This window comes from Fukomys damarensis, unplaced genomic scaffold (genome assembly GCF_012274545.1).
Source record: "Fukomys damarensis isolate Sample0158 unplaced genomic scaffold, DMR_v1.0_HiC HiC_scaffold_12, whole genome shotgun sequence".
In the NCBI taxonomy this organism is placed as follows: Eukaryota; Metazoa; Chordata; class Mammalia; order Rodentia; family Bathyergidae; genus Fukomys; species Fukomys damarensis.
The window spans coordinates 42431880-42455614 of record NW_022900924.1 but is presented as its reverse complement, the minus strand read 5'-3'; the positions used below and the strand labels follow the sequence as shown (position 1 = coordinate 42455614).

Sequence of the window (23735 nt, the reverse complement as noted above, 5' to 3'; positions counted from 1 at the left end):
AGAGGAATAGTTTATCTGTCTAAGATCAGATCTCTACACACCCGAGGGGGCTGATTATTCCAGCCTTAATAGGCCTCAGAGTTTTCTCACGAGAGATGGGTGCGGCACTCCTGACTCAGCCAGACATTAATCTGGATCCTCAGAGAAATTTATCCCGAGAAAACAATTCAAAATAAATAAAAAAGATAGGTACATGAATAAATTCATTTTTTTTTCTTTTTTGGTACCGGGGATCAAACTCAGGACCTCGCACTTGCCAGGCAGGTGCTGTGCCACTGAGCTAAATCCCCGGCCCAGTGAATAAATTTATCTCTTTATTCGCAGTAATTAAACAGTGGCATAAACTGGATAATAAATAATAGGGCATAGACTAAAATGTTGGTTACCTTTGGAAACTACGTATCAAACTTCTTTATCAACCTTAATTAAAAATGAGAATCTGTATCATAATGCAGATGTGTAGTACGGAGACTAAAGATGAAAATTCACAGCAGACAGCGGTAAATAATGTTTGATTCTGTAATGTCAAATACGTAAAATGTAATTACTAATATTTTCATAAATACATAGTTTCAGTAGTCATTGATTATGGTGTGACCTAGTGTTTGATGAGGGAGGGTCTCTTTGATAGTAGCTCCGTTAACTAATGAAGAGGGGAGATGGGATTATAATGTCACTGTGTAGATATTACTTGGTCATGGCTGCTACCACCCACAGGGAGACAACCAGGTTGCATAGCTTCTGGTAAAAGCATGTAACACTCCTACGGCAGTCTTGTCCCCACCAAAAAAATATGTACATACACATATATGTAAATATAAGGAGGCCTCAAATTTTAATTTATAGAAAACTCACAGGTATAGCAAGGCCTAGTGACACAGGCCCATGATTCCAGTATTCTGGGAAGCGGAGGCCAGAAGATTGCAAGTTTGAGCCCAACCTGAGTAACTCAGTGTTTTAGTGAAGTGCTGTATAAAAAAATAATAATAATAATAAAAAATAAAATTAAAATGTTGGGGATTATAATTCAGAGTGAAGGTCCTGGATCCAGCTCCCAGTGCCACCAAAACACAAAACAAAACTGACCAAAAAAAAAAAAATGCACATTGAAATATATGTAGAAGAAATATGTTAGATTTCCTTCAAAGTAATCTGGAGTTAGGGCCAGGGATTTAGCTCAGTGGTGCCACTGCCTGCCTCGCAAACACAAGGCTCCAAATTTGATCCCCAGTACCAAAAAACAAAACAAAATTATCTGAAGTTTCTTTGACTAGAACTCATATCTGGGTTAAGGGAATGGGCTCCTTGGTAGAGCACTTTGGTAGCGTGTGGGAGGCCCTGGGTTTAATCCCTAGCACCACAAAACAACGACAACAAGGAGCTCACATCAGTTTTGACTGGAGTCTCTAAAACAGTGGTGAACCTATCACACACGTTATTTGTTTTTCTTTTGAGACAAAAGATATTGATGTATAAGTTGTTTTTTCTAAATGCAAACCTCAGTATTCTGGTTTAATTGTAGTGTTGGCACTTTGTAATAAATAAGTGGGTTTTGGGTTGCAGTTTGGGCACTCATCTCCAAAAGGTTCGCCATCGCTGCTCTAGAATGTTGCTTATGTGCTCCAGACCTTTCTTTCCTTGAAGTCTTTGCAGGATTCCTTATCTGTCTTCACCAGAGCCTAGGCAGAGCTTATTTCTGTTTCACTGATTTTGTAGCTTCTCCCAAAACTTCAATTGCATATGAAGTATTTCTCACATTTGTTTCTTAAAACACACACACACACACACACACACACACACACACACACACACACAATTCTGCTATTAGAGTACACCCTTGACCCTGGTATCCTTATCATAAAAACAAAACCATAAAATCTGAAGCCAATTAAGCCCATCGTGTTTGTATCAATATACACGATGGATTAAGCAAGAAACGTGATTGAAGTGGTTTAAAAAATTCTGCCTTGAGCAGTTAAGCACAATCAGGACAAAATCATGCGTAAACAGCTGCAACAATTAATATTCATTGGCTTCTTACTGCTGTATATACCCGGTCCAGAGCTAAGTGTCTATATCCATTTAATCCTCATAGTTGCACGAACAAATACTATGACTGTCATTCCTAAAATACATTACTCGCCCCAAGCAAGATGGAATTCTCCAGTGGACTGCCTTTGGACTTAGTACCATCCACTCTCTTCCTTGCTGTCGGCCTTTTGGTTCACATTGCAGACGTGGGCTTGCTAGTCTCCATAATCATGTAAGCTTATAGTACATTTCTTTAGATAGCTAGATAGATCTATTGGTTCTGTTTCTCGGAATAACTCTCCTAATACAAACATATTTCCAGAAACCCAAATAAAAAAGAAGCAATGTTTAAATTACCACTAAGTTTTGAATACTGATAAAGAAACTTTACATGAAAGTGGTCTTTACTACATGAATCATAGTCCTAAAATAATGTGTTTCTAAAAATCATGAACAGATGATCCTATCTACTATATTTGGTTTTGTTCTAGAGGAAAAACTAAAGGAAATTGGCTTTAGTTTTGCCATCGCCATTTTGCCCCATATCATTCCGTAGGTAGGAAAGTTAGCTTTCTTTTGGTTTGGACTAGCATTTTGTGGAATAATATTATTTATTAATTCAATACACAATGACAGGACTCGTACTAAGCCCTACAATTAATGCCTGCCCCAAGTAGCTTAGTCCGGAGCCAGACTAGCTAAAACCATTCCAGTATTTTATGCTGTAATGTATAGCTGCTGTACCGGAGGCCTGTCCCTCATGTAATGGGTACAAAGAAATGAAGTCCAAATTGGTAGCCCAGTCAGGAAGACATCCCAGAAATAAGAGTTTTTATATAAAAAGTGGACTTGTTTAGGTTTCCACAGACTTATTTCACTTTCCGAGAGTCATTTAATTGTTATTTATTTATTTATCTTGGTGACAGGGAGCGAACTTGGGACCTTACGCTTGTGAGGCAGGCAGCAGAACCACTGAGCTAAGTCTCTGGCACCAAGATTCATTTAAGACAGGCTGTACAATGTGTCAGTGCCAAAGAAATTCTTATCCTACTTCATTTTCTCACTATTTGGCATCTCTTCTTGGTTTTAGAGTTAATAAGGATTCTGCCTTAATCTTCATAGGGAGCTCCCATTTTTCTAGGCGATTCCATTTTTTTCTCTTCCTGTCCTTGACTGAGACCTGGAAGGATGGATGTCAGAGCACCATTTTGCTGAATAAAATTATGCATGACCCGAATGCAGTCTTCTCATTTCTCCTATAAACTCCAGATCAGTAACATCAACCTCTGATTCAGTAGCAGACCTACAGATAGAGAATGATTTATTTCTCCATTAGTTTTCTATAGTTACATGCAGTTAAGGACTTTGAAATTGTTTATTACAAGCTCTCCAACTCTTCCCCACTAATCTCCCTGGGTTAGTTTTACTTGCAAACCATATCTGGAAAATCATTCTATATAAGAGCTTTATCTTCATTGACATTAATGAGATTAATTGACATTAAGCACCCCTTTTATACCTATTTGTTCAAAACACAAATTTGATTGCTTCAAGGCCTACAAGAACTTAGTGTTTGCAAATTGAACTCCTTGTCAACTTGTGTCTCCTAGCAACTTTCTTGATCTCATTATGCAGTTTCACGTTTATTGATGAGAGAGTAGAAAATAGCGGCCAGCTTTTTAGACATAGTTCTATGATTTTAAATGGGCCTGATTTCATATGTGTGTATAACACATACAAGTCAAGAGAGGTTAGATTAGGTAAACTTCATTATTATAAAAAGATTCTGCTCCTTCCCTTACAAAATGACATCCTGTATGACAATGCTGGGAAAGAAAGATTTTGAGCCAGGACAGCTTTGTAACTTACTGGCCAGGGGTACACTGACAAACCTGTACATCTGGCATCATGCTGTTTGGAAGGCCTGATACCTTGGAAATGTTCTTGTTGGGGCTGAGAGGTGAGGTAGCAAAATACAGTTTGGTTTCATACTGCAATTGGTGGCCAAAGTGGAATCTGATTTGAAGGCAAAAAAAGGAGGGAGCATCTAGTTCTGGACATTGTAGGGACTACACTGTAAACCAGAGATGTGTGTGTAATGAGGTGAGATATACCACAGTCCAGTCCTGGAAACGAGGCCAGCAGTAGCTAGAAGACAGTGAGGACCTCAGCCAACTTTCTAAGGTTCAAAACTAGGCTCTAATCTGAAAGATTCAGGATGGAGCATGATCAGGCACCAAGGACCAGCTATGAACCTAGTCAGTTTAAGTGATGATAGGTAGAAATAGTTGTTCCTTGGTGCTCAAGTGGCCATCCAGGCTTGCTTTTCATCGTGGGGAGCTTAGGTGAGCAGATGCATCTCCTTCTCATAGGAGAAGCAGGTAGGAACTAAGTGTAGACCGAGGAATGTTAAAGGTTCCAGTCAACTGCAATGGAGTTCACAGTTGGAGTCCAGTCTTCTCTGTGAGTGACCTGAGAGCTAAGAACATGGACTCAAAAGAGATATAAGCTGACCATCCACAGGAGAGAGGCTATCAGTCCTTCTCAAAGTCCCATGTAACATTCCCACTGATAATTTCATTGCCAGAATTTAAGCATGTGGCCATAAGCAGCTGCAGGAAAAGTTGGGAAATGTCTTTTATTCCAAGTGACAGTTTTGTCAGATGAAAATTGAGATTGTGTTAAAAAGAAAAGGAGAATTTATATATGGAGGCATTTTCTACCACACTCCCCGTGTCCTCTGTGAGAGCACTGCCCACCCCTGTTAATCCTAACTGGCACTTACGAATAATGAGAAAGTTAATTAACTTATCTGAACCTTAGCCCTAGCATCTGTAAAGTAGGCGCTTGACTGCCTAGCCCACAGGTTTGTGACGGTGAATGTATGTAAGTAATACTAAATATATGTAGCACTCCCTTGTATAAAGCTACTTCTGCTTTTTTCTTGACCATTTCCATTACTGTTTTCCTGGTGTCATTTTAATTCTTTGATGATCGTTGATGTAATTACCTTAGGGCATCATTCTAGCCAGCTCTTACCCATATAGACAAGGATGGGAACCCATTCACTTCAATTGACCTCAGATTCTGCATCTCCAAAGAAGTGAGTAAAGAGTATAAAAAATGATAAGACTTCTTGGCATTTAACAATCACAAATTCATGATGACTTTTGAAGAAATTTACTAATTTGGGTCCAAGTTGATACTGTGTACTCCTGAATGATACCTTAAGATGGTTAAGTAGTTCATCTGTAAAACAAAATGAAGGTTATAGTTTATTAAAAAGCATTATTTTGTATGTCTTCCCTAAATTCAGTTCACAGTGTATGGACTCTAACCAGTGTAATCTTGCTATAAGGTAGCTTGCTATAAGATGTTTTTCTGGCAGCATTTTTCTCTTTTCATGTGACTGTCACCTGTTAGATTTCATTTTACTCATGTATTCATACCTGAGGCTCCAGCTCTTGTTTGCTAGTTCACTGTTAAACTTTGATTAGAAGTGAATTCATGGCTAAGCTCCATGGTTGAAAAGCTCCCTTTTGAATGGCAGTATTTGATCTCTCTCCTGTTGACCTCTCTTTGCGTTTCTTATCTTGGGAACCATGGAAACACCTTGGAAGGTGAAGCCGGACCAGATCCATGCAAGGCAGCAGTTGAATCGATACCTTGTCAATGATGATTTGATTCAAAAGGTGAAAGGTTGAGCCTTGAACAGCAACGGTTTTGGCTTTTAAAGGAGAATGAGAAAAGAGGGGTTTATTGCCCTTGCACTCTGATCTCTACCCTTCTGTATCTTCTGAACCCCTTCACTTTTTCCTCTTCATGTCCTGGATGCCCACCCCCACGTGGTCATTCTCCTGCTTACACTCAGGGGTCCTCATCTACTTCTGTTGCATCGGCTGTGTCCCCTCTTCAGGTGAGCTTTGAGTGTGAGCTTTGGAATCACAACACTCTCAGAATCACAGTAACTGATTGTCAACTCCCTGCTTTGTATCGTGGAAAGAAAATCTACTTCTCAGAGTTATTTTGAGAATAAAATTTTGAAATGTATTTATATATACATTTCTAGGCATACAGTTGGAATTCTACACATGTTGGTTTATTCACATACATTAATGCTCAAGAAGCCCTGCTTTTCTACAAGGACTTTCTTCTCCCTTTCTCAAGGGTAAAGAGTGACAATTGCCACGGCCTTCATGTCTGCTGTGTGCGGTGTTGGCTTCCTGGCTCGGTCCTCTCCTTGTTCTCTGAGCTTTCCAGTGTTACCTTGCCTTCACCCGAGGTAGGTCAACTTCTTAGTCCAAGATCAAGTGGAAATGGGACGAGATTCAAACTCTCATCTTTTTGCCTCGAACACTTTGCACTACTCCAAAACCACCAGGGCCTGCTGGCTTTTACGGTTGTAGAAGACAGAAATGGAGAGGGAAACATAAAGTTAAAGCCGCCCTTTCCTCCACAGAGACATCTACACATTAAAGGGGACCTTGGGCCTCAGTGGAGTCAGTAAAGACCCACAGCCTTGATGGCTGATTCCGGCTGTCGCTGTTTCTTTGTCAGGCTTCTTGCCATTTATTCATTTTGGTGCTGAGGATCCAACTCAGGACCTCGTGCTTGCCAGGGAGGCGCTGTACTGCTGAGCTTCATCACCAGCCCTCATGCCCTTTATTTGATACTGACCTACATTATGATACCTAATAAATGATAGTAAAGTATTCTCCATACCCAGTGTGGTGGTTTACTTTCAGCCTGTTCAGTGAAATGATGAATCAGTTGATTGTGGTATTGAACCCAGCATGTGAGTATTTTGCCTTGTTGATGAGTTTTCTCTGGCATATTTTTACTTTCAATCGCACTGTAAGATTAAGAGAAAACAACTCTTTTCTCTCTTCTTTCCTCTCCGTGGCCTGCCTTCCACAAAATTTTATAATGACAAAAGGGAAAAAAACCCACTAATATTTATACTAGTGTGAGTGTGATATTCAGTTTCCTTTCAGCTTATTTAATACTTTCAGTTTATTTACAATCAATAAATTTGCATTTTATTAATGTTTCTGTTGGTTTAGGTAAGAAATCTATGATGGTCAATTTCATCATTGAGCAATAATTAATATCTTATTTTTTTCTTTAGCACTATCTTGATGTCTTAAATTTTTTGTTATATTAAGAGTAAATGGGCTGAGAGTGTAGCTCTGTTACAGAGCATTTGCCTAGCACATGTGAGGCCTTGATTTGATCCCTAGCAACACACACACACACACACACACACACACACTCATGCACTCATGCAAATCCATCACCACCACCACCAACAACAAAAAACCCTAAGTATGACTTTTGAAATAAAAAGACGTGAACACAGATTTGGAAACTTCATTAATAGAATAATGAATTGAAAGCATTTAATGAGCCTTTAAAAATCAATTCAATTGAAGAGCTAAGGGCACAGCTCTGTGGTGGACGGTGTACTTAGCTTGCTCGAGGGCTTGCATTCAATCTCCAGCACCTAAGTGAAAAAAATTAAACAAAAATAAAAATGAACTGAAATGTTTGTTTCCACTATGAGTTTTCTTAACTGCCAATGATTCCGTAGTAGCAAAATACATAAAATCTGGTGACTCATATAAAAAATACCTTTTATTCTTCTATAACATTATTAAACAATAAGAAGTATACTGCAATCATGAACTGAACTGATTTTAATCTTTTTTTTTTTTTTTTTTTTGGTACTGGGAATCAAACTCAGGACCTACTGCTTGCCAGGCACGTGCGGCACCAATGAGCTACATCCTTGGCCCTTGATCTTATTGTCACAAAGGTGCATACACATGTGTGTGTCAAACCCGCATGTATTCTTTAGAATATTTCTACTGATGAGTTATTAATTTTAGTTTTATGAGTTTTATTAAACAATGAGTTTTTTTTTTGTTTGCTTTTTTTGTTTTTTTGGTACTGGGAATTGAACTCAGGACCTTGCACTTGCCAGGCAGGTACAGTGCCACTGAGCTAAGATTCCAGTCTAAACAATGAGTTATTTATTTATTTTTTTGAGACAGGGTCTCACTATGTAGCTCAGGCTGATCTTGAACTTACAGCGATCCTCCTGCCTCAGCCTCCTGAGTGCTGGGATTACAGGCGTGCGCCACCATGCCGGGCTACAGTGAGTTCTTAACAGGAAAAAAAAATCACAAAATTAAAATAATTACATTTTAAATATTTATTATTTATCAAAAAGCATCAAAAATTTCAACTTTTACTGGTTTTTGGTGTACACAGTCTAAAAAAGAACATAAGAAATAAAAACCTGGTTGAACTACAATGAAATTATCAATAGCACTCTACAAAAAATATCTTCACATCAATTATCACACCTGAGGCAGTTTTCCCACATGACAATATCACGTTCTATACACACATATCACTTACACTGACAGTACCTGTGTTTTGCCTTCCTGGTCTTTTGTAGAACATACATGACATCTCACTGGTCTTGCTGTTTTGTCAGGAAGTTCTTATACAATGTGTAGTTAATAAAAGCATAAAATAGCAATAAAATAAAGTATTACATTCTTATTATGTATTGCATGTTTAGAATAAACAATATTTTTACATTAGCTGTTTACTTGCTTCCAAAATCTAAAAAATAGCATCAGAAATAAAGACTTATGTGGACCAGGGATTTAGCTCAGTGGTTCCACCACCTGCCTGGCAAGCACATGGACCCAAGTTCAATCTCCAGTACCAAAAACAAACAAACAAACAAACAACCCTGCAAAAAAACTTAGGTGAACTAGAATGAAAATACCAATAGAACTCTGCAACAAAAATAATCTTTGCTTCAATTGTCACACCCAAGGCAGACTTCACACATGAAAATTGCATGTTCCATGTACAAGTATCACTTGCACTAATAGCACATATGTTTTGTTTTCCTCTCCTTTCTTGTAGGGCACAGTTGACATCTTTTTTGGTTTTCCTGTTGTCATACTAGGTCTTTGGGATGCTGCTCCTGCCTGTTCACCTCTCAGCTCACAGTGTGCTCCATAACTTTTTTGTGTAATTCCCTCAGTGGAAACATTGTGTTTTTCCTCTGCTATAGAAGATCTCTCTCTCTCTCTTTTTTTTTTTTTTTTTGTACCAGGGATCAAACTCAGAACCTTGCACTTGTGAGGCACATGCTGCATCACTGAGATAAGTCCCCGGCCCCTGTAAATGATTGTTTAAGAGTTCTATCCCAATCCTTTGGTATTTTGTACTTGTTATTTTCTTTGTTAACTATGCTGCACGTTTAGGATTGAGTAAAACACAACTATTGGTCACCACTTTGTGTTTTGAGTGATATCATAATTGCTGCATAACTCATCAACAACACCACTCTGCCTTTGGTTTTGTTGTAGAAAGTTTCCATTTTTTCAAAGTTTCTCTATCAATATTTCCATCATGGTGCAATGTTGATATCAGCAGTACCAGTTTGTTTTTCTTTACCATATATGAGGCCAATATAAATCTTTCTGAACTCCAAAGATTGTACCATACAATTCTGTTTTGAAATTGCAACATTTCATTTGGAATTTCTGCTTTGTTCCTGCATAGGGTTCCTGTGCTGATCAATTTGTCCTCTGTTAGCAAACGTAACATTGACTGCAAACTAATAAACCAATTGCCAAATGTCACATTCTGATTAGCTTGAGATATGGGAGCAACAAGTCTGTTTACAGTGATATAAGGGGAATAGATGTAACTCTCAAACTGGGTAGATATCTGGAGCATGAGTTCTTGTTCTCGAGCACTGAAGAATGAATTTTAGTAGCAGTGGAGGTTAAGAGTAGGAAAAAATTATTGAGAGAAAGAAAGCATCTGTCTAAGAGAGACAGAAGGGGGACTGCAAAATGAGTTGTTCACCCACCTTGTTTTTCAGAGGTGTTTTATGGGACAAAGCCACGAGGTAGGGAGGTTCAAGGTGGGACAAAAGTATAGCCAACTATTAAGATTGCAAGTATAGTTGCTTAAGGGCTGGGGATTTAGCTCAGTGGTTCTGCTGCCTGTCTTGTAAGTATAGTTGCTTAGGTAATATTGATCCAATGAGAAATCACAAGGTGAACGTGAGGTGGGATTAAAACTTTGATCAACCAATAAGAGTACAAGTATAATCCTTAGGTAATATTGATTAAATGGGGATCCAATGGGGAAGCAAGTCACATGGCAAGTGTACAAGGAATTTTGGTAAGGGATAGGTCAGGGATCATTCCTGGGGTGGGTTAAGATCATGACCCCCCACCAGGCAATTCATACCTATTTAGAATATCATTCACTGCTATTTATCCTTAGGGGAAGCAGCTGGGAGTAGTAATTTCTCTTCTTTTACAATGCTAGCCTTGGGCCTGGGATTTAGCTCAGTGGTTCTGCTGCCTGCCTCGAAAAATGAAAAACTGAAAAACACGCAAGGACCCAAGTTTGGATCCCGTACCAAAACAAACAAAGAAACAAACAAAAAACAAATACAATGCTGGCCTTCAGTGAATGTGTCTTGATTGCCTTCCATGTTGGTTCCTTGAGGGCTGGGCCTAACTACCTAAAAGATATCTAATTAACTGACCTATCTACAATAACAGCATCATTCAGTTTATTACTACACGAATAAGGAACTGGTGGTGGCTGAGTTCCAAGATAAATTTCTAAATTCAAATTTTATTCAAATTTTATTTAAATAATAAAACTTTGCATCTATAAAGGCATAACTTTTTATGCTATATTTTGAAGGGTTTTTTTTTGGGGGGGGCATATATTCCATGAAGCTATAGTGGCCATGAAGTGCTCAAAATGTTTATCAATAGTCATTTAATTAGATAGGGTGCAAATTGCTTGGCAATTACTCACCTATGTGTCAAACAATGACAGGATAGCAGACAGAGATTATAAGTTCTTTTTCTTTCTTGGTGGGTGGTTTTATCATCAAACCTTAGACAATTTTGAAGGAAACCAAATGTCCCCAGTGTCATTGTTATTCTACAAATAAATCTGGAACCCATACCCATGCTTTTCCATGAGTTGTTTACATTTCCATGATTTCCATGAGAAAGCCTTGCTAAATACAGCAGACCTATTAATGCTTTCAGTTCAGCTAGTGAGGTGTCATAATAAATACATTTCTGAGTATTGCTATTAATGCATACAGAATATTTTACTTGTATTTCAGCCTTTGTGTATTTGCAGCATCTTATAGCATTTTGTCTATTACAATTTTCAACATTGACTGGCAGTGTCGGCATTAGTTCCAGTAGGTTTCTCCTCTTCCAAGATCCTCACTATATTTTCAGACCTAGCTCTAACATTAGGTTGTTCCATTTGGTTGCATGACCATTTTGCAACATGTTGACTAGTCAAATGCACTCATTGGTGTTTTCTTCATTATCTGAATCAAGGAGGTCTGCATTCCCTGTTTTTATGTTAGTTGATTCTTTTTTTTTTTTTTAGACAGGTCTCACTATGTAGTTGAGACTGACCTGGAACTCACTATATAGCCCAGGCTGGTCTTGAACTCATAGCGATCCTCCTGCCTCACTGCCTTAGCCTCCCAAGTGCTGGGATTGTAGGTGTGAGCCACCATGCCCAGCTCTGTTGATTCTTGCTCTATTTCACTGTCATAGGAACTTTGGCTCACATGGCCAATGTCAAAGTCGTTGTCATCATCATCATCATCATCATCATCATCATCATCATCATCATCCACCCACACCACTCTTCTGTTATGAAAACAAGTATTTTTACCATAATGGATCATCTTCATCATCCATGTGTGTGTAATCTGATGATTCACTTTTGATCTCCTCCAAAACTTGCAAACCTGGTTTTTCATGTGCTGTTGTACTGAATGGTCTACTTCTACCAGAAAAATCAAAAGAAAACTTTTTTAAAATTAAAAAGCAAATCTTAGAGTGGTGTGGGTGTATTATACTGTTGTCATCTGTAAGCCCTCTTGCAGAACAAGGTTCAGGAACTTGGACTGGGAGGGTAAGGTGCGGAATCACCAAGCAGACTCCAGGGAGGTTTCTGGAACACTTCTACTTTTAATAAGCTCAGCTAGCAATTATAAAGTTTTGAAAGAGGGAGTGGCAAAGGAGGAGTAATATATTTGACTTAGCAGGATTGGCTTTTTGGTACTTTTAAAGTATATAGTACAGTTCCATTCATCATTGGGATCTTGTACCTTTACATGACAAATCTTGGTTCTCATTTTTTCCCCTGTCCCTGCCCTCCCTTCACCCCCTCTGTCCTCCCCTATTTGCACTTTGTTTCCATTTTTTCCTTTTCTCATATTTTTTCGTTTCCCTTATTTCCTTCCCCCACCCTTCCCACTTCCCCTATACCTTTAGCCCTTTTTTATTCCTATTTCACATTATCAGTTATACAATTTGGATCTTATTTATTTATTTATTTATTTTTGAGGCAGAGTCTCACTATGTAGTTGAGACTGACCTGGAGCTCACTATGTAGCTCAAGTTGGTCTTGAACTCACAGTGATCTTCCTGCCTCAGCCTCCTGAGTGCTGGGATTACAGGCATGCACCAACATGCCTGGCAATTTGGATTTTATTTACACTTTTAGTTTTTCACACCAGAGAAAATATTTGGTATTTACACATGTATGTCTTATTTATGAGTATGTGTCTTATTTATGAGTATGGCCTCATACAGGATCCCAATGATGAATGTAACTGTACTGTGTACTTAAAAAATACCAATAAACTCAATAAAAAATACAAGAGTTTGGCCCCAATATGGATCAATTTTCCTATGAATGACTCTAGCTTTTCATTCTTTATGTCTGAGTAGTACTCCATTTTATAGAAAAACCACATCTTCTTTATCCAGTCTCCAGTGGATAGGCAATTGGGGTGTTTCCAAGTTTTAGCTATTACAAATTCTGCTGCTATTATAAACATGGGTGTGCATATATCACTGTGGTATGATTCTTTTAATTCTTTTGGAAAGATACCCAGTAGAGGGATAGCTGGGTCAAATGGAACCTCTAATCCTAGTTGTTTGAGTTATCTCCATGTTGATTTCCACAGTAGTTGCAGCAGTCTGCACTCCCACCAACAATGGAGAGGGGTTCCTTTCTCCCCACAACCCCACCAACATTTGTTATTGATTTCTTGATAGCAGCCATTCTTTCTGGGGTGATGTAAAACCTCAGTGTTGTTTTCATCTGCATCTCTCAAACAACCAGTGATGTTGAACATTTTTTTATATATTTATTTGCTACTTTTACTTCTTTGCCTGAGAAATGTCTGTTCATTTTGGATGCCCATTTTTGAATCGGGCCTTTATATTTGGGGGGCCTGATATTTTTGAGTTCTTTATATATTCTAGATAATAGTCCTTTGAGGAGAAACTGGTAAAAATTTTTTGCTACATTGTAGGTTGTCTCTTAGCTCTGTTGGTGGTTTCTTTTGCAGTGCAGAAGCTTTTTAATATGATGAGATCCCAGTTGTTGATTCTTTCTGCTAGTTCCTGTGCTACTGAGGATTTGTTCATAAAGTCTTTTCTTATGCCAGTGTCTTTGAGAGTTCTGCCTAACTTATCTTCCAGCAAGTTTAGTGTTTTTGTTTTAATATTTAGATCTTTAATATACTTGGATTTTAGTTTAGTGCATGGTGAAAGATAAGGGTCTAGTTTTAATCTTTGGTGGGTTGAAATCCAGTTTTTCCAACACAATTTATTAAAGAGGCTTTCCTCCGCTGAGGATGGTTGGCTCCTTTGTCAAAGATGAGGTAGTTGAATACATCTGTAGTTGTTACTGTATCTTCCAGTCTGTTCCACTGATCCTCAGGTCTTTTTCTTTGCCAGTACCATGCTGTTTTTATCACAGTGGCTTTGTAGTATAGTTTCAAGTTGGGAATTGTGATACCCCCTGTCATGTTTCTGTTGCTTAGAATGGCTTTTGCTATTCTAGGTCTCTTCTGGTTCTTTTCTACAGGATGTTTAAGACTAAGTTAAAGTGAGACTTGTATCAGTTAAAATTAACTTCTTGCTATCTATTAAGGTCAGTTAGGTCTCTTCAGGCATTACTCTGGAACCTTGCATAGGGCCTCTCAGCTTTTCTGTCAGTGTTTGCTATCAGGATGGCCTTGCTTGACCATGTTGCTTTCTGTGAAAGCACAGGAGACTTTTCCCTTTGGGTGATCTCCTTTGGCACACTATATTTGTTGATTCTGTCCTCTGGGGTCTAGCAGTCTCCCTGTTGCTCAGGAGTTTGTGTGACTCTGAATCAAAGTTGCAGGATCCTGTAGAAAAGGTTTTCTCATGTCTTGCATCCTCATTAACCTTGGAGGGACAGGACCAAAATGTTGGCTGTTCTGTTAGCCCAGTTACCTTTCCAGTTCTGGTCTCCAAACTTTAATTTTTGAACAAACAGAAGAGAAGATCAGTGACATTAATCGTGCAGTAGGAGCAGTGAGCTTAACTATTACAATTTTACCTGGATATGAAGCACTCAGAAATATGAAGTATAGTTAGATGATTGTTATTTTTATCAACCATGATTGTTCTAGTAGTTGAATCCCTGCAGAATGTTAACAGACAACAGTTACATAGTTTTTCAAAGAAAACTTGAGATCAGGAGCCACACATGATTTTAGTATGATAACCATGATGACAGTATCGTCACAACACACTTTAAAGTCTATCTTAATATAGAATAGCCTCTTAGTCAAACATCTCTATCTGATCGCAAGATAGTAAGTGACATACTCACAAAAAAACTCCAACATAAATTGTTATTTTTAAATAGGATGCCATCTAAGGAGAATATATGGCCAATAAATATACCTTAGAATTTTATTTATTTTTTTGTTCTTTTGAGACAGGGTCTCACTATGTAGTTGAGATTGACCTGGAACTCACTATGTAGCCCAGGCTGGTCTTGAACTCACAGGGATCCTCCTGCCTCAGCCTCCCAAGTGCTGGGTTTACAGGCATGTGCCACCACACCTGGCTTGTACCTTAGAATTTTATAACATTTAGCTCTAATTTATAGTGTGAGCTTGTTTGGGCTGTTTGGTGCCTGAGCATCCCTAAGTGTAGTGACACATATAATATCTATATCATTAAAAAATGATCTCATGCTGGCTTGTCATGTACCTCTTATCATAGGTAGTTGGAGCACAAGAAAAAGGCAAATACCTATGTAAAAAAATGTTTATTACCATAAACAATATTGGTTTTATATCTTAGAAGACCTGTGTACCCAGAATTATGAATTATGAATTCATTCAGTACACCATGAAATTAGCAACAATGAGTATCACAGCTATATGAATCCCTTAGTCCCTTAATTTAGTTTTGTGTCAAGAGCATCTTTTAATAAAATTTTATTTTTTTACAGAAAACTTAACTTTTCAAAGATGACCTATATAAACATATTACCGTAATATATTTAGCAATGCTTATTGGAGTATATCTCCCATAAGGCTGAGGAAATTATTGGAGTCCCTTTTGTGAACAAAGGCTGAAACAAAAGATATTTCTAGGCAGTGTCTCTTTAGTCACCAAGGGGAGTCCTGCCCAGTAATTTTCCTAAAGCTAAGGGTATCTATTTATCTCCATAAATGTTTAGATGACCTGTGAGAATGAGATTATAACAATTAGTACATTATTTTTGACCAGTGAAAGATTCTCAAGTTATACACGCACAACAATATGTATAGTATTTGTAAAACAAGTGTTGACATTATTTAGATTAGCTGGCAGCCTGGGTGGAAGCTTGTCTTTAACCCTAATGATCTTTATCTATAAACTAACTTAAATTATAGGCAAACCTAAAAAGATAAAAAAGCAAAAAATTGTTGAGCTCAAACAAAATAGCTGTAAGCCAGATTGGATAGACAGATGGACAAGCACACATAAGACAATTTGTTTATAAAACCTTGGTGCACTCAGATGTATTTGGCCCAGTTGAATTATAATAATTCTTTTATAGTTTTTAGATTTGTAGTTATAAAAAAGACTAATCATCAATGAGAACTTTTTGTAGGCCAATTAATAGAGATCTCTTGTAATAAGAATCAGAAGGAATAAGATCTGTGAAAGAAAAGACAATTTTTAAGGTGGGCGGGAGGCTGATGCTTTATCTGATTGAAATATCTAGCTGCACAGACTTTTCCTTGTTGCTTGATGCCTATAGTTGTTAGATAATCCCAGCTGATAGTCAAAACTGCTGTTTGATAGCCACATGTACCTGTTTTTTTCTGCTGGGATAGACTATTAAAAGATAATTTTAATTACTTTTAAGGTTTGGTATGTAATCCAGGTTTTGGTGTAGAAAGAGACTAGGAGCTAAATACATAATTTATACAGTTGGGGAAGAAGGACTGCCAGGGTTCTAATCTGTCCTGTTGTACATGTCCCTATGACAGTTTTTTTTTTTTCTCATTTTGCCTATGACCCTTGGACCCTTGTAGGCCTTTCTTTTTCAGATCCTCAGTTAGCATATTTTTGATAATAGTGGCAGTCCTTGCAAGATGTCCTGGAGAGAAGTCATAACAAGAGAGGCAGTCCTCTGGGGGACTGGGGCTATATCTATTCTTTAGTACCTGTTTTTGTTTGAAACTGTTATTTATTTTTTAATTTTTTTTGAGATATTGTCTCACTGTGTAGCCCAGGCTAGCCTTGAACTCGCTGTGATTGATCCTCCTATCTCTGCCTTCCAACTGCTGGGATTACAGGTGTGTGCCCCCACACTTGGCTTGTTTAAAACTGTTATTAAACTCATAAAGTTCCCTGGTAAGCTTTTATTCTATCAAAGAACTTATCTGTGTTGTAAAACTCAGTCTGTCCTGTGCTATAAAAACCAGTCTGCATCATTCCTGAGGGGAGGGAAGGAGTTAATCTGTAGTTCTGCCTAAGGATTGAAAGGCAGATAAACTCCGATTAAACCTTTATATTTTTTCTTTTAGAGTTTTAGGATTAAATCTAGAGAAGATTTTTAAAATATGGGCTACAGATAAGTGGAGGTGAGCTTTACTCTGAAAGAGGCCCAGGAAGGGGAAACTCACCATTCTGGAAGCTTGGTCCTGAAATCTAGCAGCCACAGAGGAGAGGATTGCCTTGGACCAAACACTGTTGAAAACTGCATTATTTCTCAGGGGCAGGGCAGGGGAGAAAGGACAGAAGAGTGGTTCTAGGTATGACACATGAACTAAATCTTGACCATCTCAGGTGCAGAAAGATAATTAAGACCAAGAGCTTTTCCCAGAGTGGATCTCTAATCTTTAGCAAAACATGTCTCCAGAGAAAAGAGCTATGGTTGACTCTATGTTGCTAAGCAGAAAATTAAGCCAATAATCAAAGAATCTGAATGTCTTATTTTTAGCCTCTTGAAAAAGAGAGTGAGAGAAAAAAAATGAAAGTGTTCATCAGGTTCTCAGGTTAAAATATGGGTATCTGTCTTTTGGGTTTCTTTATAAACTGATAGAGGGATCACAAAATCTTATGATATCTTGTTATTGAAAGGTGACAAAAGTCGGTAGTTCCTAGGAATTCCTTAGCTGTTTTAGAGTCTTGGGCTGTGGGAGGGAAAGAAGTGATTTAATTCTTTCTCCCCCTAGTCTTCAGTTTTGCTTAGATAGGACAAGGCCCAAATATTTTACCCCAAGGCTACAAAGTTGTTCTTTAGATCTAGAAACTGTATAACCCCTGTCTGCTCCAAAATTTAGCAGAGCACTGGTGCCTTGGCTAGAGAGTTCTTCTGAGGGGGCACATGACAGTATACTATCTATATATTGTAAGACTGTTAAGCTACAGTATTTATTTATTTATTTTTTGGTTTTTTGAGACAGGGTCTCACTATGTAGTTGAGACACACCTGGAAGTCACTATGTAGCCCAGGCTGGTCTCGAACTCACAGGGATCCTCCTGCCTCAGCCTCCCAAGTGCTAGGATTACAGGCGTGTGCCACCCACGCCCGGCCTACAGTATTCAAATAAGATAAAAAAAGAGATAAAATATTTTCCCCAGGAAGGGGAAAACTGGACTTTTAGGCATAATGAAAAGGAGTGTGTAAAAAGAAAAACATCCTAGTGATAGACCGAGGGTTCTGAGAAATAGTGAGTCCTGCTCTTCAGTGACCCCTTTTATTGAGGTACGATGGCTGGAGATGACAGTCCAGCCAGAGGGAGGAGGCAGAAAGTGCCCTGGGCCCTTCAGTCTTGCTGGACCAGCTGGTAAGATAGGTCTGAGCCCTACAGCCTTTACTTCAGAGGGCTCCGACTTCCAGTGGTCATGTTGTCAAGTAGGGCATGGTCCAGGGGACTTCTCGTGGCAGTGCCCCTGAAGGTGGCCTGGTTTTCCACAGTAGTAGCAGATGAGGTTAATGGTTGTTGAGCTCTTTTTGAAGCCCAGAGAATCACACATAGAGTCTGTTCCTTTTAAGCCTGTGATTAAAGCTGCCATTTCCTTTTAATCTTTCTTTGTTTTCTCTCCTTGGCTGCTTTTTGATCTCAATTATAAAATACCGAGGAGGTGATTTTTTTCCTAAAGCATCAAGTGAGCTATCTGGAGCAAAAGCCATCTTTTTAAACCTTTTTCTAATATCTGCGGCTGACTGTAATAAACTTGACTTTAAGAACAGTCTGTCCATCTATTGAGTCAGGAGCTAGGGATGTATGTTTTATCAAAGCCTTTCATAAATGATATAAGAAGGCAGAATGGTTCTCATCTTTCTCCTGATAAATAGCTAACAATTTAAAATAACTGAAGGCTGGCTTCTCATCTCTCCTTGACCTTCAAGAATATATGCCTGAAAGTGTCTTCTATTTCAGTCTGTCTCGTTGGCAGGCCAGTGGGGGTCTTATAGAGGGACTGCTTGGTCTTCATCTATTCTCCTGGCTGCTTGTCTTTAGATCTTCTAAAATTAAGATAATATTCATCTCCAAATGTAGTAGCAGCTTGTAATACTGCTTGTCTCTCATTAGAAGTCAACGTTTGATTTAAAAGTAGCATTGCATCTTTCCAATCTAGTTCATAGGTCTAAGTCCTCTAAAGCCTGTAGGAGACCAGCTTGAACCCACACAGAGCAGGCTTTAGATATTATTGGTTTGCCTTATGAATTAAGCTATCGATTATGAGTCACTCCAAGGCCTAAGTGTAAATTGCTAATTGACCTTTTGGCTGATGTGCAGAGATAGGACTTCTCTATGCCAACGGTCACAATTGAGGTCTCAATGCCTGATGAGATTGTGACATTTCTACAGCAAGGAAACAATGCAGCTGAGGAATTATGATTCTGTGCAACCATAGCACAGGTGCCTTGTTCACTGTGACCTTCAGAATTATACATAGTTACTCCCCTTTTCCAAGCTTGGCTCATTGAGTGCCTTGGTTGTGCTGTTCCTTACCTCTGCGTTCACACCACCTTGCTATGCTGTATAATCCTAAATATTGACTAATGCAGAGCTTGTGATCTTAGCGTATGTGGCATATATTACCTTTCCAAAATTTATAGTTATGATCTATTTTCTCCTTCTAAATAAATATTTATGGTAATACTGACTTTTTCTAGACTTTCACGTGTCCGTAAATTTGACAGCTGACATGGTCTCCCACATCTGTCTGACTCCACACTTGGAGCCAGTAAATGTTGATCAAGTGAATAAAAGCACTGTCATGTGGGAATGTTAGAGGCTGGGCCAACCATGGGCTGAGAGGATGCGTAGAATTGGAACAGGTGGTAAGGACAGTGCCATTAGCCAAGGTTCAAAGAGCCAAAAGGCCACGGAAGAGAGCGCATGGGTAAGAAAGGGTCCAGTGGAAAATTTGTGTTGAGTGATGAAAGAGTAGGAAAGGGAGTTTTGGGCACCAGTAAGGTACAAGGATCTTGAGTATCAGACCGAGGGAGATTAATTTCACCCTATAGTCATAGGACAGTGCATATATTAGACATCTGTTGCCTTTGCCCTCCCAGAGCAGCTGCTCTCTTCTGAAAGTAGAGCCCTTATGTTCTATGCGAGCCATGCTTTTCCCACTTTTGGTCCGTGTAGTTTGGGAAGGGTGACTTCACTTTCCTGGCTCTGGTGATGAGTCCAGGACTCAGGTCTTCCAAATTAGAATCAGTGGTAGGATTTCTACCACTAAACCACTGAGAAAGAGTATTTTTTTTTTTCTGCTAATGATGCTGCACTTCTGCAACATGAGCCTGCAGGTGGTGGCTGAGGAATACTGCCTGAGAGGGAAGCCAGCCTATAGCCAAAGGGTGGAAGGAGAGACTCCTTGTTGTAGCAGACTGAATTCTGGAGAGGAAAACTCCCAGGGAGGCAGGAGGCAGTGTACAACTCTTTTATCATTTGATGGACCTGACTGGGATCATTCTCAAAGAAGTCAGGCCCAGAATATCGGTGGGCTTGCAGTTTTATTGGGCTGCAAGCAGGCGGTACAGGAATAGAAGCAGAGTATTTGGCAGTCTTTGGTTGGTTAGTTATTTGACATTTTTACACCTCTGAGGCTTAATTCCATCGGAGTTTCCCTGGGGATACAGCAAGCAGGGTTTACACAAAGCAGAGCACCGAAGGGGTAGAGCAAAAGGTTCTGGCAGGACTTGCTGAGTCCGTTATGCTCCTGTGGTGACAGATCACAGAAGTTGTCATGGCTACTCAGGTACACTCTACAAAGGGCATAGTTACCCAGCTAACCCGTAGTTGCTAAATAACAGTTAACTCATAGTTGTCCAATTTAGTTCTTTTGTCTAGAAATTCCTTTTCATCCTAAGGACATTGCTTCAATACCTAGATCCAACCACACTTGAAAGTTTATCCCTGGCCTTTTCATTAGGTGTGTGCCAATAAATCTTCTTTTAAAATTTTTTTTCATTTTGAAGTGTTTTTTCTTAACTTTTTTATTATAACTGAAAACTTCTGATTAATGTGGGCAATACATGTTTGTGAGGATGGTTTTAGGGAGATTAATCTAGTGGCGGTTGGTGCATAGAAAGCAAGATGGTGACAGTGGAAGTAGAAAGAAAAGAGGAGTTTGGAGGGAGAATTAAGAGGGCTTGGTAGCTTGGCACCCACCTGTAGTCCAGCTGCTCCATAGGCGGAGGCAAGAAGGTTGCTTATGCGCAGGAGTTCAAGACCAGCCTGGGCAATGTTGTAAGACTGTGCTTCAAAACAGACAGACAAATAAACAGACAGGAAGAGGAAAAGACTGGAATTTTGTGAATGGCTCGGTAAATGAATCGTAGTTTCATTGACAGAAATTTGTGGGTCAGAAAGGGCGCTGGGTTCCTCCACCTCTTTGCTTCCTGGTAGCCACCGTAGGTGGAGCCCAGATGTGTGGTGGCGGTGGGGATTCAATTCAGCACGGGGACTGCTGCTTGGACAGCCACATCTGCTTAAAAGGACCCTGCACAGCTAGAATTGAGCATTTGGAAGACTTTAGTGTGGGTACGATTTCTAGGGGAGGAGCTGTAAAGAAAGGACTAGTGAGAAAAGGAAACAGAAAAGGGAGGGTTGATTAAGAAACTCGGAATTCAAAGACAGCCTTTCCAATAGGGGATTGTTACGGGCAGCCAACAGCGGAGAGACTAGGTGAAGGTCTTGACACAGAGGAACGCGGATGCACTGGAATTCTGGAGGTGGGACTTTAGATTCCATCTAAAGGGAAAGGGTGACATGAAAGTGGGAGCAGTGGGCGGGGACTAGAAGTTTGGCGAAGAAAAAGAGGACAAGCGCAGGGAAGAGTAGTAATGGAATGACTTAGCCTAGAGGGCTTTTGGTTTGCTTTATTTTTGTAGCAGGGGAGGCTTGCTTCAGAGGGTAGACAGATGAGAAGGACCAGCGATTCAGAAAGAAAGAGCAAGGGAGGCAGGGAGGGGGGAAAGAGAGACAGACAGACAGAGACAGACAGACAGAGACAGAGAGACAGAGAGAGAGAGAGGAGACTCATGGCGAGAGCAGGTGGCAAAGGGGGCAGTACCTTCTCTGTCTGAAAGAAAAGGCACAAAGAGAGATGCGTGGAGGCTGAATGGAGAGAAGACCTCTAATGTGTTTTCAGTGTAGATAAGGCAGTAACACCAGGTGTTGGTGGGATTCTGCAGACGCGGAGGGTCAGGTTGCAGCAAGAATGTCCGAATTGTCCTTCTCCCCTGGAGGGCCCATGGAAGATCATGTTACTGTAAACTGATGTTTGAGCTAGAAAATAAAATTAAAAGGGCACAGTCTGATAACTGTCAATGAAAATGGGGCAGTTGTTCATGTTTTTACGGCAAGGAGTAGATAATGCAGTCTCATCCTGACGCGGTGCATACAATGCGATGTCGTCATCAGTGAAAGTGCAGACTTCTTTGAAGGTGACATACGTTTCACAGCACTCCTTTCTCTGGGAGGATCGCAGAGAAGCCAATCAAGTTTGGCAGCTGTGGCTCACTTTTGTGAGTAACACACTTATCCCAAAGAGAAAGACTTGTTATGAATCGAAGGCAGAGCCAGGAGTTAGTCCGTCTTTGGTTCTTGATATCAGCTCAAAGTACCTGAAGGCAGAAACCTGCCTGGGAAAGAACAAGACTTCCTTAGCCGTATCCAATAAAAGTTGCTACCTCCAATCCCTCTGTCGAATTATTCAGAGAGACAGTGCTCTTTGTCCTAGAGAGGTAGCCCCTGCCACTAGGGTGATGGTGGGGGTAACACTTTTCAGTCCAATTATTTGGTGTGCGATATTCCCCTGGCCCTGTCCCTTCCTGGAGCTCTCTCTGCTCCTGGATACACCCCTCTTTGGATCTGCATTCAGAGAAGGAAATAAAAAGTTGGCAGCAGAACTGGGCAGGGTGGTGAGAGAAGCAGGGCAGGACTTCTTTATTAAGTTCTTCTTACTTAAAAACGGTGGCTTCAAAGAAATGCAAACCCAAGGGAAATCCAAAAAGCTCAAGCTGATGCTTGTAAGGGCAAAAGAGTATAGGAAAACATAATTATTTATTGCAAATAAATTGTTGGAACCATCTCAAGGAATGACATTGAGTTAAGTCATATGACTATCATAAATGAAACTGCCTAGGGTCGGGGGGCCCTAATAAAGGTACAGTGTTATTTAGCTCAGTGGTGCCATCCCTGCCTTGCAAGCTCAAGGTCCTGAGTTCGATCTCTGGTACTGGAAAAAAAAAGTAAATCTACAATGTTTGGATCTCTGCTGGGATAGATCAATACTCCTCAAGGGGTATTTGGGGAATTTGTGGAGTGTTTTTGGTTGTTGCATTTATCAGGGTGCTACTGGCATTTAGAAAGGGTGATTTTGCCAGGGAAGAGAAGTACAGGGAAGAGGGGTCCCATCCAACGTGCTAACATCACTCTGTTGAAAATATGACATCATAAATAGAATCCAGGAGAATGCTCCCCGGTAGCACTAGAGTTCACGGCTTTTCATTTAATAAGTCAACCAAGTTGAATTGAGTTGACTATTTCAGACGGATTAATTTCAGTGCTTTTTTCAAGTAGGGAGGACAATGTAAATACTAAAGACTGAATCCGCGGAGAATGAAAAAACTGTTTGGTTCTGCTTTAAAATAAGATACGAATGGTCTGGCAATTTGTCAGACTTCTCAGTTCAGACTTTTGAAACAGAAATTCCACGTGGCAGGGCCAGATGATGGCAAATCACGGAGTAGGAGCAGTTTGTATTGCAACCTTTTCGTACCTCACGCTCTTTCCCAGAAGGAGTCTTCTG

At 39.6% G+C, this 23735-nt stretch overlaps 2 long non-coding RNA genes across 6 annotated transcripts in view; one reads left to right on the top strand and one right to left on the bottom strand.

The window, feature by feature from the left end:
- The window catches only part of LOC104862210, a 54191-nt gene that overhangs the window by 15400 nt on the left and 15056 nt on the right, over window positions 1–23735 (top strand). The window lies entirely within an intron of this gene.
- LOC104862209 lies at window positions 20557–22539 on the bottom strand. Its single transcript, XR_004516828.1, has 3 exons — window positions 21996–22539; window positions 21092–21180; window positions 20557–20639 (listed from the first exon to the last, which is right to left on the bottom strand). It is a non-coding gene; the product is annotated as an uncharacterized LOC104862209 (long non-coding RNA).